This window comes from Protopterus annectens, chromosome 5.part0 (genome assembly GCF_019279795.1).
Source record: "Protopterus annectens isolate FY-2018-M chromosome 5.part0, PAN1.0, whole genome shotgun sequence".
Lineage (NCBI taxonomy): Eukaryota > Metazoa > Chordata > Ceratodontiformes > Protopteridae > Protopterus > Protopterus annectens.
In genome coordinates, this window is record NC_056735.1 from 475,762,407 (window position 1) to 475,776,534 (window position 14,128).

Genomic DNA, 14,128 nt, shown 5'->3' on the forward strand with positions numbered 1-14,128 from the left:
GGTCAGAATCGCAGGTGCCATGTCCGAATCCAAACCAGTTACTAGTGGCATCCCACAGGGCTCAGTTTTGGGACCTCTCTTGTTCGGTATATACTTCTTTGAGGTTCAGGTTAACACGGGGGGATTATGGCTGACAAAGTTCGCAGATGACTGCAAACTGGGGGCCATAATCGAATCTCCAGCTGACACAAGCATTCTCCAAAAGGGTCTCACAGAGACGGATGCTTGGTGCCAGAGCCACAGCCTCAAGCTAAATGCTAAAAAGTGCATAGTCATCCCCTTTGGGAAAAACAAGGTGCCCACAAATTACCACATAGGTGGTAATCCATTAATCTGGAAGAAGTAATTAGAGATTTGGGGACCAACATAGATAGTAATCTCTCCTTTGATAATCACGTTGACAAAGTGGTTAGAAAGACCTTCTATATAGCCCACCTTATCACGAAAGGGTTCGCATCTAGATCAAGAGAGGTCATTGTGCCCCTCTACTCGTCACTCATCAGGCCCATAATTGAATACAATGCCCCTTTTGGAATGTACCTTACCCGACACCTGCAGCAACTGGAGAGACCCCAAAAGTACCTCAGCAAGAGGATTATGGGCTACAAACAGATGTCCTATGCAGCTCGACTAAAGAAACTCCAGCTCTACTCAGTTGCTTACCGCCTACTCAGAGATGATCTATGCCTCATGTACAAAGCCATGTCAAACCCAGAATTAATGGACATGCTCCACCTCAAAAAATCCAAGTCCCTTAGAGCTACACGCTCCAGGGACTTAAACCTCAGCACAAAAATAAATAGAACATGCTAGAGGGACAGATTCATTTCCCAGAGGCTCCCCTCACTCTGGAATAGAATCCCAATTCATGTTAGACACAGCCCCTCGCTGACCCTCTTCAAGCGAAATCTGGACGAGTGGATGGGAAATCGCAAATTCACCCCTGGGATCTCTTCTGTGTCCCTGCTAGACAGAGGCACAGTAAACTAATCTTAAAAGGGTACCTTCTGTGACCTAATTTACAGAGGCACAGTAGGCTAATCAAATAGGGAGGCGGAAGCCAAATACACTCTGGCTAGGCTTATAAATGCCCTAGGGCAGATAGCCTAGTATCTACCTATGAACCTATGAACCTATATATATGGATCTGTGTCAGATGATCTTGTTTTTGGAAACTCGTAATTCATATGAACAACACCATATGATGGAGTTTCCGAAAACTTGAACTTCAAAAAAAAAAAAAAACAAACAAAACATTTATACAGGAAGGCAAGCCTCCCTGCACCCTCCCACACCCCCTGCAAATTTTATATACAAACTCAGAGATTGCATTACAGTGAAGAAAAGGGTAAATTTCCCAATCCTCGCTGTACCATGATCTACATTCAAAAACTTTTGAGTTTTCAAAAACTTGATCACATGGTCTCAACCATATGAATTCTGAGTTTCAGAAAACTCAATAAACTGATAGGAATATATATATAAACTCAATAAACTGATATGGAGCTATATATATATATATATATAGATATATATATATATATACATATATATATATATATAGATATATATATATATATATATATATATATATTTTTTTTTTTTTTTTTAATTTGACATTTGTTGAATGGGGTAGTCCGACTGAGCTTGTGCCCTTTTTCAGCGGAGGCCCAGGGAGAAAAGCTCCACAGTACAAATTAGTAGAAGTAGAAAATTCACATTACAAATTATTAAAGTAAAAAATTAAACAAGAGTAAAGTAAAATATAATAAACACAATAAAAAGTATATATAAAGTAAGGTTAACTAGATGACCAGTTGTAGTACAAGTGAGAGATCTCAGCGATGAGGCCTTTAAATAAGTAGTAAATATTGATATTGATGAGGTAGGTAAAAACAAAGTGGCAAAAATGCATAAGAATTGTTATTGGTGGTCTAGTATGAGAATTATAGCAGTTAGTTTGACAACTTACAGTGTGAGGGGAAATAAGTGAGAAGGGTATTTGAAATAAAAGAAATTAGTGTCAGATTGCTGGGGGCAGGAATTTGGAGGGGTATGTAGAACAGTAGTTGATTATCATTGTAATACAAAGAAATTAGAACAGATAGCATAATTTTGGGAAAGGAAGAAATAGGAAGTAAGGTGAGAGGGGAAAAGAATAAAGGATGAAAGAGGGAAGGGAAGATTTCAAGTGGGGTGATTGCAGTGACATCTCCAGGGGCTGTATATGTGATTTCTGAAAGATGTCTTGAATTCCTGAGCATGGGTAATATTTCTGAGGACCATGTGAAGCTTATTCCATGATAGAGCAGGAAGGTAGCTGTAGAGGTTTTGTCCAAATTATTTTTTTAGGTTTATGAATCTGTAAGAGACAGTGGACATAGCTTCTGAAGGGGAGTGGTGAGTTATAGAGGGAGACAAGAGAAGATGTGCTATGGCTGAAGAGGGCTTGTTTAGGATAGTGTGATGATGCATCTCCAGGGGCTGTATATGTGATTTCTGAAAGATGTCTTGAATTCCTGAGCATGGGTAATATTTCTGAGGACCATGTGAAGCTTATTCCATGATAGAGCAGGAAGGTAGCTGTAGAGGTTTTGTCCAAATTATTTTTTTAGGTTTATGAATCTGTAAGAGACAGTGGACATAGCTTCTGAAGGGGAGTGGTGAGTTATAGAGGGAGACAAGAGAAGATGTGCTATGGCTGAAGAGGGCTTGTTTAGGATAGTGTGGATGATGAGAAGTTGAGTAAGTAAGAGTTGGTTAGGAAATTGTAACCAGCTGAGTATTTGGATAGCAAGGCAGTGGTGTGATTTTGGTGGCAGGTTAGTTGCAAATCTGTCTACATTGCTGTATGTGGTTTTAAGTTTGGATAGTAGAAAGGGTTGTAAGTTAATGAGGATACGACCACTGTAGAAGTGGTTAGGGAGAAGATAAGCCTGGGTAAGCGAGATTCTGAAGTTGGGGGTAAAGGGCCTTTTGTTTCTATAAAGTAGCCCAAGCTTTTGTTGTTTTTTTTGTTTTTGTTTTTTTTTACAGTGGTGTACATGGAGTTCGAATTTAAGTTAATCATCAATAATTACTCCAAGGAGCTTTGGCTGGGGGTTCAGATGAGATAGTGGTGTTGTTCAGAGAAGAGACAGATAGAGGATTTAATATGGTAGAGATATTTGGGTAGGAATAGGAGGAGTTTTGCCTTTTTATGGTTTATTATGAGTTGGTTGTTAGTAAGCCAAGTTTCAGGAAGGTTAAAAGAGGTTTAAGGTAGGGTAAGCAGGTCAGCAATGGTGATGATATTGGGGTCATCTGTGTACTGTATGAGGGATGACTGAAGACAGGATGTGTGAAGTTGATTAGTAAAGATGTTTAAAAAGGGGGCCTTGTGGGATGCCCATTTTTATGGGGAGAAAGAGAGATAGAGCAGAAAGCCATTTGACAGATTGCTTTCTGTTAGTGAGGTAGCCGGTAAACCAGGAGATAGTTGCTGGGGAGAGGTTTAGTTGAGAAAGTTGGAGAGAAGGATGGAGTGGGAGACAGTGTTACCGGCTTTGGATAGATCTAAGAAGAGGCAGGACACTTGTTTATTATTGTCTCTGGCTAAGGGGATGGAGTTAGTAAAGGAAATTAGAGCAGTAGTGGTGTTGTGGTGGGGGCAGAAGCCATGCTGAGAAGGGGTGATGAGGTTTTCTTGAATGAGATAAGATAGGATTTGTTTATGCACACAATGCTCAAGAATTTTGGAGAGGGGAGAGAGTATGGCAATTGGACAAAAATTAGAGAGTTCTACATAGTTACCACCTTAGTGAATAGGTATGGTGTGAAATTTCTTCCAGAGAGTTGGGACAGTGGATTCACGGACTGAACGGTTAATGAAGATGGAGACAGGGTATGAAATGGAGTTAAGAGCAGCCTTTAGGAAGAGATATGGCAAGTTGTCAGCTGATGTGGAACATGGCTTATGCTTGAGAAGAAGATTTTTAATGTAGCTAGTAGGATGGGATTTAGTGAGAAAGGGCAGTTTTGCATTAGGGAGTGGTGGGAGGTGAGGGATTGTTTGGGTTGGAAATTGGCATAAGTTTGCTAATGGTATCAATAAAGTAGGTATTGAAGATGGAGACAGTTTCTTGGGGTGAATTATTATGGCAAGGAGTTGGTGTTGAGGGGTTTCTGGGATGGAGAGTTTGGTTGACAGAATTCCAGAATTTTTGGGGATTTCTAGGTTGCATAGTTAGAGGTGTGTGGTAGAAGTTTTTTTTATCAATGTTTATGTATTTTTGGCCAGGATACAGAGTTCCATATATTTTTGGAAGTACATGTGTGATTTTGTCTTTATCCATAGTTTCCATGCAGAATCTCTGTTTTGGATGAGGGATAAGGTTGTCTTGGTGAGCCAAAGTGAACAATGTGATTTGACTCTGGCAGTTCTGGGAGAAGCTAGGGAGTTGAAGAACTGCGAGGTGAAAGAGGAAGGAGTAATCAGTTGTGGAGAGATAGTTACTGAAAGTCTCAGGTTAATGTTGCTTAGCTTACAGCATTCCTTAAATTTATGAGGTCTAGTGAGGTGGCTGGAGAATTTTTGGACACATATAGGGGAGTGATCACTAATTGAGTCTGGCAGGGATATGGGGTGGTGGTAGAAGTTAGGATGGGAGATAAGAATCCAATCAATAATAGAACTGTTTTTTGTGGGTTTGTGAAGAAAACCGGGAGAAGAGATAAGTTGGGTGTAGCCATATAGGTGTATGTTGGTAGTAGATGAGTTAGAGGTGAGGGCAAGCCAATTAATATTAACATCACCTAGTATGATAGTTTCATTAGGTATACTGTCAGCCATCCAGTGAAGACTCTTGTCTTAATAAGGGTATGTTATCTCCATGGGGTATATAAATAGTAAATATTGTTAGGGTTTTGTGGTTGTTTAGTTTGCAGTTAGCAATGATGAGTTCAACTGGGTGAAAAAAGGGGGTGGGTTGCTTACAGGGATAAGCTTAGGTGGTATGAGTACATAATGGCTACAACTCCACCTTTTTATGAGTTCTATCAAGGCATAAGATATTGTAGCCAGGGGAGAGAAATTCATTGTCTGTTTTGTGTGGTTTAAGTCATGTTTCAAAGAGCGAGATTATGTTAGGATAGTATTGGGTTATCCAAGAGTGAAATTCAGTTGTCTTGTTAAGAATGGTGTGTATGTTGATCGAATAAATAGAGAGATGCTTGAGACTAGGGTTTGGTAATTGCAGGAGTGTATAAGTTATGTTGGTGTGAGTAGATGAGTTGTTGTGTGGGCCTGGGTTGGGGTGAATGCCACCTGAGAGTCTATGTGTGTTGCAGAGGTGGAGTAGAATTGATATGGTGGGGTATGGTGGGAGATATTTTAGTTTGTTTTTATGATGTGGAAAAATATTTGGAAAGAATCTGATTTTGGGGTGAGTGTATATAGGGCAGGAGAAAAGAGTGGGTGATATGGGAGATGAGTAGTGGCTAATGGTGTTTGTAGTATAGCAGGATGAGGGAGTGAGGATCTAGGTTAAGTTAAGTGTGATAAGAGGTGTGGTAAGATAGGAGAAGAAAAAGAAAGGATAAGGGAAGATGGAAGAACATAGTGCTAGATAAGGCGTAAGATGGGAGGGTGGTCTGTGAGGTAGTGGAGGAAGGTGAGTGGAATTATTATGGGGAGGGGGTGGGATAAGTGAGTGTGCGTGGGAGGTATAAATTAGAGTGTGTTGGATGGTGGGAGGGGCCTGGGTAGGAGGGGTAGGATCTGATTGGCTGAGGCTAAGGGATGTGGGGGTGTAGGGGTGGGGTAAAAGATGCTTAGCTATAAAGGTAATTGAGTCAGTGGTGGGTAGGAATGGGGGTAGGGTAGGGGAACAGCGAGTGAGCTGGCCCAGGCCAAGTAGCAACTAAGAAAAATAATCAGAAATACAGGTAAGTCTGTTAGAGTGATCTGCTAGTAGTGGGGGTGGGGGAAGAGTGGCAAAGATTAGGAAAAGCAAAGATTCTGTAAAGTACCAGAAAAAAAACTTGAAAAGAAGGTGTAGATTAGGGAGAGGAGAATTTGCTAGGGATAGGAGGTAGATTGCAGCAGAACAAGCATAGGCAAGACACTATAATGACTGGAAATAGTTAAGGACTTGGGGAAACGTATAGTACAGAAAAGTGAAAGGAAATATCTTGCAGGTCTTGCAGTAGAGAAAAGTGACCAGAAATGACAATTTGGGCATACGTTAAAGTGACTAGAGAGCTGGGGCTAAGAGAGGCTGGAGTTGAGCAGTGGTGAATTGCGAGGCACTGTTGGCTTAAAAAAACAACTATTTGACATTTAGGTATGCAATACAGTTTGTACATACTAAAGGTAAGAAGAATACAGAATATTCAGTTAGGCAGGAGGTATGCAGTGATTTCCTTATGAAGTGAATTTTTTTATGTTTTCTTTTAGATATCTATAGCTATATATATATATATATATATATATATATATATACATTCATATATAGTTACAGCTTGCTTGATTGAAAGTTTATTTGATCTAAAAAAAGTAGTGGATCATTTGGTCTAAAATCAGAAATGACTGAATAATTGCATTTGATTGAAAACTATATTAAAGTGTAGAAAATTTTAGAAAATTACCTTACACTAAAAAGTAGCAGAAAATTACCTGAACAGCCATTATGTAGGGCAGGTTTGATTTGGGAAAGAAGGAATTATAATGCAAATTAGTGTTAATCGCTATTAGCTCCCTTCTGAAATGTATTTTTAAGTACTTCAGCCATATCTAGAAGTGTTGGTATTTACGCCAGAGTAACTGAATGTGTCAGAGGAGTATTCACTTTTCTCTGTGGTTCTGCAGTTATACAGTTAGTGTATTTAAGTTTGGGGTGTGGTGGGGTGCAGGGGGGACTTGCTCTCTGCAAACATTTTGGAATTATATTTTTGTCTAACATTTTCACTGAAATTAGTTTCTGTGCTTTGTGGATTAAACCAAATGAGTTTTTAATAAAATGAAGAACTGCCTTTGTTTTAGAGGAAATGATGTTTCAGTCAAATGAATCAGAATCATATTTATCTATCTACATCTCTGCTATTTGTGTGCATGTGTTTGGTTGGGAGAGAGTGTGTGAGTGCGTGTGTGTGTGTGTGTGTGTGTGTGTGTGTGTGTGTGTGTGTGTTATTTGTCATCTACTCCTTATTTTTATTTACAAACAGATCTTGTTTCATAGCTTCCTCTGGTCATTATAAAATGTAGTTCTGTGGTTAATTGCATTATTTTTTATCCTTGTCCATTAAATTTGACAAAAAAAAGAGAATTATGTGGCAGTGGGATTTATGAAGGTTACTGTACACTTGTGTGTAAATTATATGCTTATGCAAATAATGCATCATAAATTGTAATTAGTTTTGTAGTTTGAGAAGCTGGCATGAAAAGAAATACAGTGCCACTAGATAATGAAATTCAGCAACACAGTCAGGTTCTACTTATGTTGGTCTGCATATTTTCCTTTTGATGTTTCTCTTATTTTCACTCCAGTGCATTGACATCATTAAATCACAGAAAAGTAATTTTTCTTATAAAAATGAGAGTCTAGTCTTTCTCCAAACACTTGCAGAGAAATAAGTATAATTAATTCTGTTCAGAGTATAAATTGAAACTATACAACACCTGGCTTCGGTCTACTTTATTTGCAATGAAAGGCAGAAATGAGGATTGTGGTGATCTTTCATTTCTGAAGTGGACTTTAAAAGTACTTTCTTACATTAGTAGATATTTTGTTTAAAGTATACAGAACAAACTTAAACTGTAGGGTACCAAACAGCAGCATCAAAAGTATTCAGGAATGGTTCAGTCAAACCAATCACTTACAGGTTTTCAAAAAAAAAATAATAATAATAATATTGATAAAAAGCTCTGTGATTCACATGTGCCTGAGGATTGGTCTTATGATGTTTGTATTAATCATATTCTACTTGTTTTTAGAATGGTAAAACCTTAAACCTTCTGAACATTGAATTCTGCCAAAAAGATGAATATTGAGTTAATTGTTTGATAGCTAAAAAAAAAAAATACTACCCTAGTTTGCATAATCAAGATAAGATATCTCATAAGGTCATTTTCCATGAACTTAGGGTGAATCAAAATGTACTAATACACTGACATTATCTCTCTGTTAATACAGTAAGGATGGAAATATTCCATAAAGTTCTGTTAATGAGTACACCTTTCAGTACAAGAATATCTTCTGCAGAGACATGTGAAGGATTTTCTAATCCATCAGATCTCTGACTGACTTCAAAACAAAAAAAAAAGTTACATATTAGTGATCTACTTTCAGCATGTGTAACACTGTTGAGATATATAGAAAGTGAAATAGCATGATGAATGGTGATGCACAGCATGGGACAAAGTCAGGGATACATGTGGCATAACACAATTGAGCTACTAAAGAAATAGTGATGTACTGATGTATGCAAATGACTAAATAATGTCATGCAAATGAGCATCTCCCCACAAACATTCATTATGTATCCAAATTATGAAATCAAACATGGCTAAGTGATTTGTAGATGCATGAGTCAAACACAATGAGTCATGGAATGTATCCATTCTGATGCTACAATTTTGTTGTGTACAGGAACTTCACTTGAGCTAATTTACTAAGAATAGCAGCAGTCAGAGCTAAACAGCAAGCCTATTGTCTGCTATTTTAGCCAGTGCCTGCAGTGTTGCATGTAGTTATCTTCCACAGCACAGGTATGATCACCACTGGCTGACATACTATCAACTCTTTTATGACCAAGACATTGTTGACCACTGCAATATAAAAACAGTCATTGTACAGCAGCTGGTAGAAATATGTTGCGCACGCATGGAAATTAATAGACAAATTTTTTCACAGAGATTTCCCATACTCTGGAACAAGCTACCTATCTATGTCAAGCAGAGTTCCTCATTAGCACTCTTCAAGAAAAATCTTGATGAGTGGATGAGAAATAGGAAATTCACCCTGGGAATCACTTCTGTGGCTCTGCTCGACAGTGGCACAGGAAAATAACTTTCTTGGGTGGTGAAAGCCAGGGAACCTTGCTAGCTAGGCATACATAGGCTCTTGGGCTGATAGCCTAGTACCTACCTATGAACCTATGACTGGGAGGAATGCCCATCCCTATAGACATAAGTATTTGTCCAACCTTAGCCATTCTTACTACAGGGATGCTTCAGAGGATATGCTATGAATTTCACCATTATCAGCCTTGTGGATCCTGCACCATTTCCTTGATGTGATACTAAGACATATGGAAAAACATACCTGGTTTGCATAGACAGCAGATGACAGAACCAACATGGAGGCATTTTACAACATAAGCCATTTCCTTGAGGTTCTGGAGGCCATTGATGGTGCCAACATTGCCATTAAGATCCCAACTGCTGCATAAAGTGTACAGCACATCAGACAGAAGGGCTTTGGTTGTTTTAGCTGTCAGATGGTGTGCAGTGCTCAGGATATTATATGCAACATGTCTGTGCAGCACCCAGGAAGTGCTCATGATTCCTGTATGTAGCACACATGAGATCATTATAAGTGTTTTGAGTAGGTTTACTTCTCACTGGGTCTTCTTGTTGGTAGTTGTGCAAATCAGTAGGTATGAATATATGCTTCCCATTCTGCAGACATCAGACCATGTATAATGCTGGCCACTGTTGTGTGATGCAGTTGATGCTGCATATGCACTGAAAATGTGGATAATAACTCCATCCAAAACACTAGACCATTCCTGAGGTGGTACAGAGCACCACACATTTGTGTGTGATACCTGGATACATCTGATAAGCACACATTAGTATGCACCTGAAATATGCAGCTAGATATTTCCAGTTCATGTCATATTACACAATGTTTATTATACAAGCAGATACAAAGTGTAAAGAACTCAATACTGTCTCCAAGACCTATTGAAGAAGCAAAGAAGGAGTCTGGCCTAGAGTAATTGGAGAAACAAGATACAGTGGCACTTCATGTAAGGCGAGGTAGATGCAATACCATGGCACAGGTCCACAACTATGAGCCATGATACATATAACACAGACCAAAAGTGCTGCATGCAACACAGATCAAAACAGATGTATGTATTATTACTCCCCAGCTATGCAGTACCGTATATTGACTGGCCATGCCATGCATCACTTATTACCTTCCTCACACAGGCAAGAGTGTGAGTTGGTCTCAGTCATAATCATTTGCACATATGGATTGGGGTATGGTGGCAGGTGACAGTAATGCTACCATATAGGCAAGAGTCATGGGGGTGGATGTGGTAGCCCCTAATCACTTGGATGTATAGCAGGTGGGGGGAGTCAGGGATCAAATACTTCAGTGGTGAGGTACATCTGCTATGTCATGAAATTAGCCATATGCATTATGCGGCCCTGCAGTTTCAGGGCCTGAGGAATCTTGCATTTTGCAGTAGGGATGACATAGCACTTGGGGAGCATGTAAATCAACCCTGATATGGTATCCCATGTTGGGGGCACATATATCAAAAACATCCAAAATCCAGCTTATGGCCATGGATAGAAACTGCAGAAATGGAGGAGATAGCATCATGAGTTATCCCAGGAGTGGATCCCGTGAAGTATCCCTGACCATGACCATGAGAATAATTATTATCAGAGGTTTGCTTCTATGGCTAGGAGAGAAAGTAATGAAATCTCTGGAAAGGTGCTTTAAATCTCTGCAAACATGGCTGGTGATCACCTTCTCTCACCTGAATGACTGCCCGCCCATTGCTCATATGATCTGCAGAGGCACAATGGATGACAGTTATTACCTGCCTCATAGATGCACCAACAGATATCATTTGGATTGCCAGTAACTTAAACTGCTGTGTTTGCTATGAATCCCTACATGCTAAGTCACTCCGTAGGCACTGCATGCTGTCACAGAGTCCAGGCAGCTGTTGCATGCCTCAAGCAGGACAATGCATCACAGTAATCATCTCTGAAATGGGCTGTTTTTTAACTGTCTGCATCTGGATTGCTGCCTGCACATTTGCTGATTGATGTTAAGTGTGGTAAACAGGTCAGGTAAAGACATGGAATCATGATGGCATACTGCTCTACAGTAAAGGCATTTACATCAGAGGCAGTGCAGCTGACTGATGCCATCTGTAGTGGTGACTGCTGTGCAGCTTGGATGGGGATTTGTATTTACAGGATGTCCAGAGCAAAATATTGGTGATGGCAGAAATTTGTTCTTCTTCTGCACTATAACTTTACATTTGAGGGATGAATGTGAGTCCTACAGTCTTAGTAGTGTCACTGTGTCATTTGACGTGTAGCGTGCACATTGTTACCATCATCAGTTACAGGTGAGCTGCTAATATCAGGCATGTGCCAGCCCTTTGTGCTGGGCCTTGCATCAGTGGAACTTGTAAAATCATAAAGATAATTTACCTCTGGCTGTGCTAGAACATATGCCTAACACAGTAAAGCTGTGCTTATTTCTAAATTATGGCTATAACACATTGCATTTTTCAACCAAGCCATTCTACCTTAATTATTCTTGCCTAATGCAGGACTAATGAACAAAGTGTATAGAATTTTCATTTTCCCCTACTGAAGATCATGAGAATAGGCATGGTCTCCTTAGATTCAGATTCCAATAAGGTCCCAGTCACAAATACAAATGAGACTAGGATTTTCTTATATCTTCTCCCACAGAGTACATGTTGGACAATTATTACAAAGCTTGTGAGTTACTATTGGTGTCACATATTTTGTTAAACAGTGTTATTGCTATAGTGATCTGTGGAGGTACCATCCTGACCTGCTTCTTAAGTGGGCAGCAGAGGATAGTAAACATACTCCAAACTTTTACTGAAATAACTGTATATTATCTGTATTATTTTGTGGTAGAAATTATTTCCTTGCTTTATTCTAACAGGTTCACAGTGTGCTTTCTTTTAAAGGAGCCAAGGTATGTGATTTCAACATAGAAGCCTGCCTAAAGAGACTGAATATTCTTCTGGCAGTTGAGTATGTATGCTGTATACATAACTGCAATGTGCAATTGTAATTCTGTCTCTAACACACATGCATGCTAATGTGTTTCTGTTTTTTTTTCTCATCCTTCTAAAGCCGTACTCATGGTGCACATCAGTGGGTTACTGCAAACAACTGGGTTTGCACCATCTGATCTACCTAGTTCTGGATCACCAGCAGTTACTAGTTCTACTTGTCAACAGCAGAATAGAAGTCACCTGCTAAAGATGAAACAGATGGCTTACCAGTGACCTCCATGGCCAACTCTCAGGAAGGTGCCAGAAGACAGTCTTTTGTGCATAGCCCAGATGGGATCACCTATAGTCATCTAACTGCAGGTGTGGAGACCAGTTGTATGTGAGGTTCACTGAGAGTTTGACACCTGTATCAGTGCCATGGAGTACATCTTAACATGGCTAGTTTATTTATATGACCGGACAGCCATAAACAATCGAGGCACCAGAGGCAGACCATGTCCATGTCATAAATTTCTGGAGTAGTCATATAGGATTTCTTCACCCCGTCATATTCCCCATCCTGATTTCGCCCTTTCATGTGTCATTGATCATTACCTATTTGTAGTCCAAACTTCCCTCTTCACCAGTTGTCTTTTCTTTGTATGTCTACATACCTTCACTGTTGTCCCCAGCTTATGTGCCCATACTGCCCGAGTTGATGTCTATATTTTTTGTCTGCTTGTCTGTTACTCTTACCTTCTCTTCTTTCGCTAACTTTTTCATGTAAGCTTTTTCTTAACTTCCCCTTCTATTCTTCTTTTTCAGATATATATAAAATAGGATTCTGTACCAAAAAGAATGGTTTTCCTATTCCTCCCTTATCACTTCTTATGGCTACACTCATCTGGGTTCCTCTGCTTGCTATTCCCCTTTTCTAAATTTAGTATCTCCCCTTTCCACTCCATTTATATGACAAATTGTGGCGAGCCATTACTGTGCTGGTCCTTCGTGGTCTGCTCATAGAGTTCAAGTTGCAACAATGAAGCACTTTGATGCATGTCTGAGGACACATATCCTCAGACATGTCATTTAACTGTTCTCCTCATGTTGCAATTACAGATAGATCAAGAGTTATCTGTAATGTAGCTATATTAATTTAATATCTAGCCTTGCTGTAAGCATGTCAGTGCCATGCCTGTCATTGTTCATAGCTAAACAATTATGGACTGGGGCAGGCTGTGGCATCATTGCTATTTAGTTCTGTGCAATGGCATGTCTAATGTTTCTGAATCTCCCTCATCTATTTAATTGACTTTATGTCCCTGTTGTTGCTTTTGGGTCTATATTAGAACACCGAAAAGACAAATCCGCGAGTGCTCATATGAGCGAAAATGCTGGTAATCGAACTTGCTATTGTGGGGGCTGCACCCACCACACCCCCCGCTAACTATATACTCCAACTCTGAGGTTGCACTACAGTGAGAAAAAGGCAAATATCCCACTCCTCACTGTAACACAACCCCACAGCCACACTTTCGATTCCCAGCAGTTTTGCTCATGTGAGCATTCGCGGTTTTGTCTTTTACATTTGTTCTAATATAGACCCGTTGCTTTTATGTCATGACTGTTATGGAATGTTTTCATCAAATGTAGGACATAATGGAAGATGGTAGTACTCTTTGTAAATATTTAGCAGAAAGAAAGGGACAGGTTAATTTTTTTTTCTTGTGAAAGTGAATAATACACTTTGAATTTCAAAACTTAAGCAACACATTTTAGATGCGTGTTTAGAAAAGGCAAATTATAAGCATTTTTTCTTCTGAAAAAAGAATGTCTAAAATTTCTATATTAAATGTGATTAATTTATTATAAAATGTACTGAGACTATTCAGTTTCTGAAATAAATCTTACTATTTAAAGTTCTATAAAAATGTGATACGTTTATTATGGTATTTATTGACACTATTCAAAATTTGGTTTCTGGACTGTATTTTGCTATGTAAGCAAACTTTTCCTTTAAGAGTGGATGAAAACTAAGTATATATAATTTTTTTTCCATTCCAATATTTTATATTAAAGAAGTTTATAGGGAACTTGATTAGATTTACCTTTTCTCATGACTCAGTCTACAATGTTC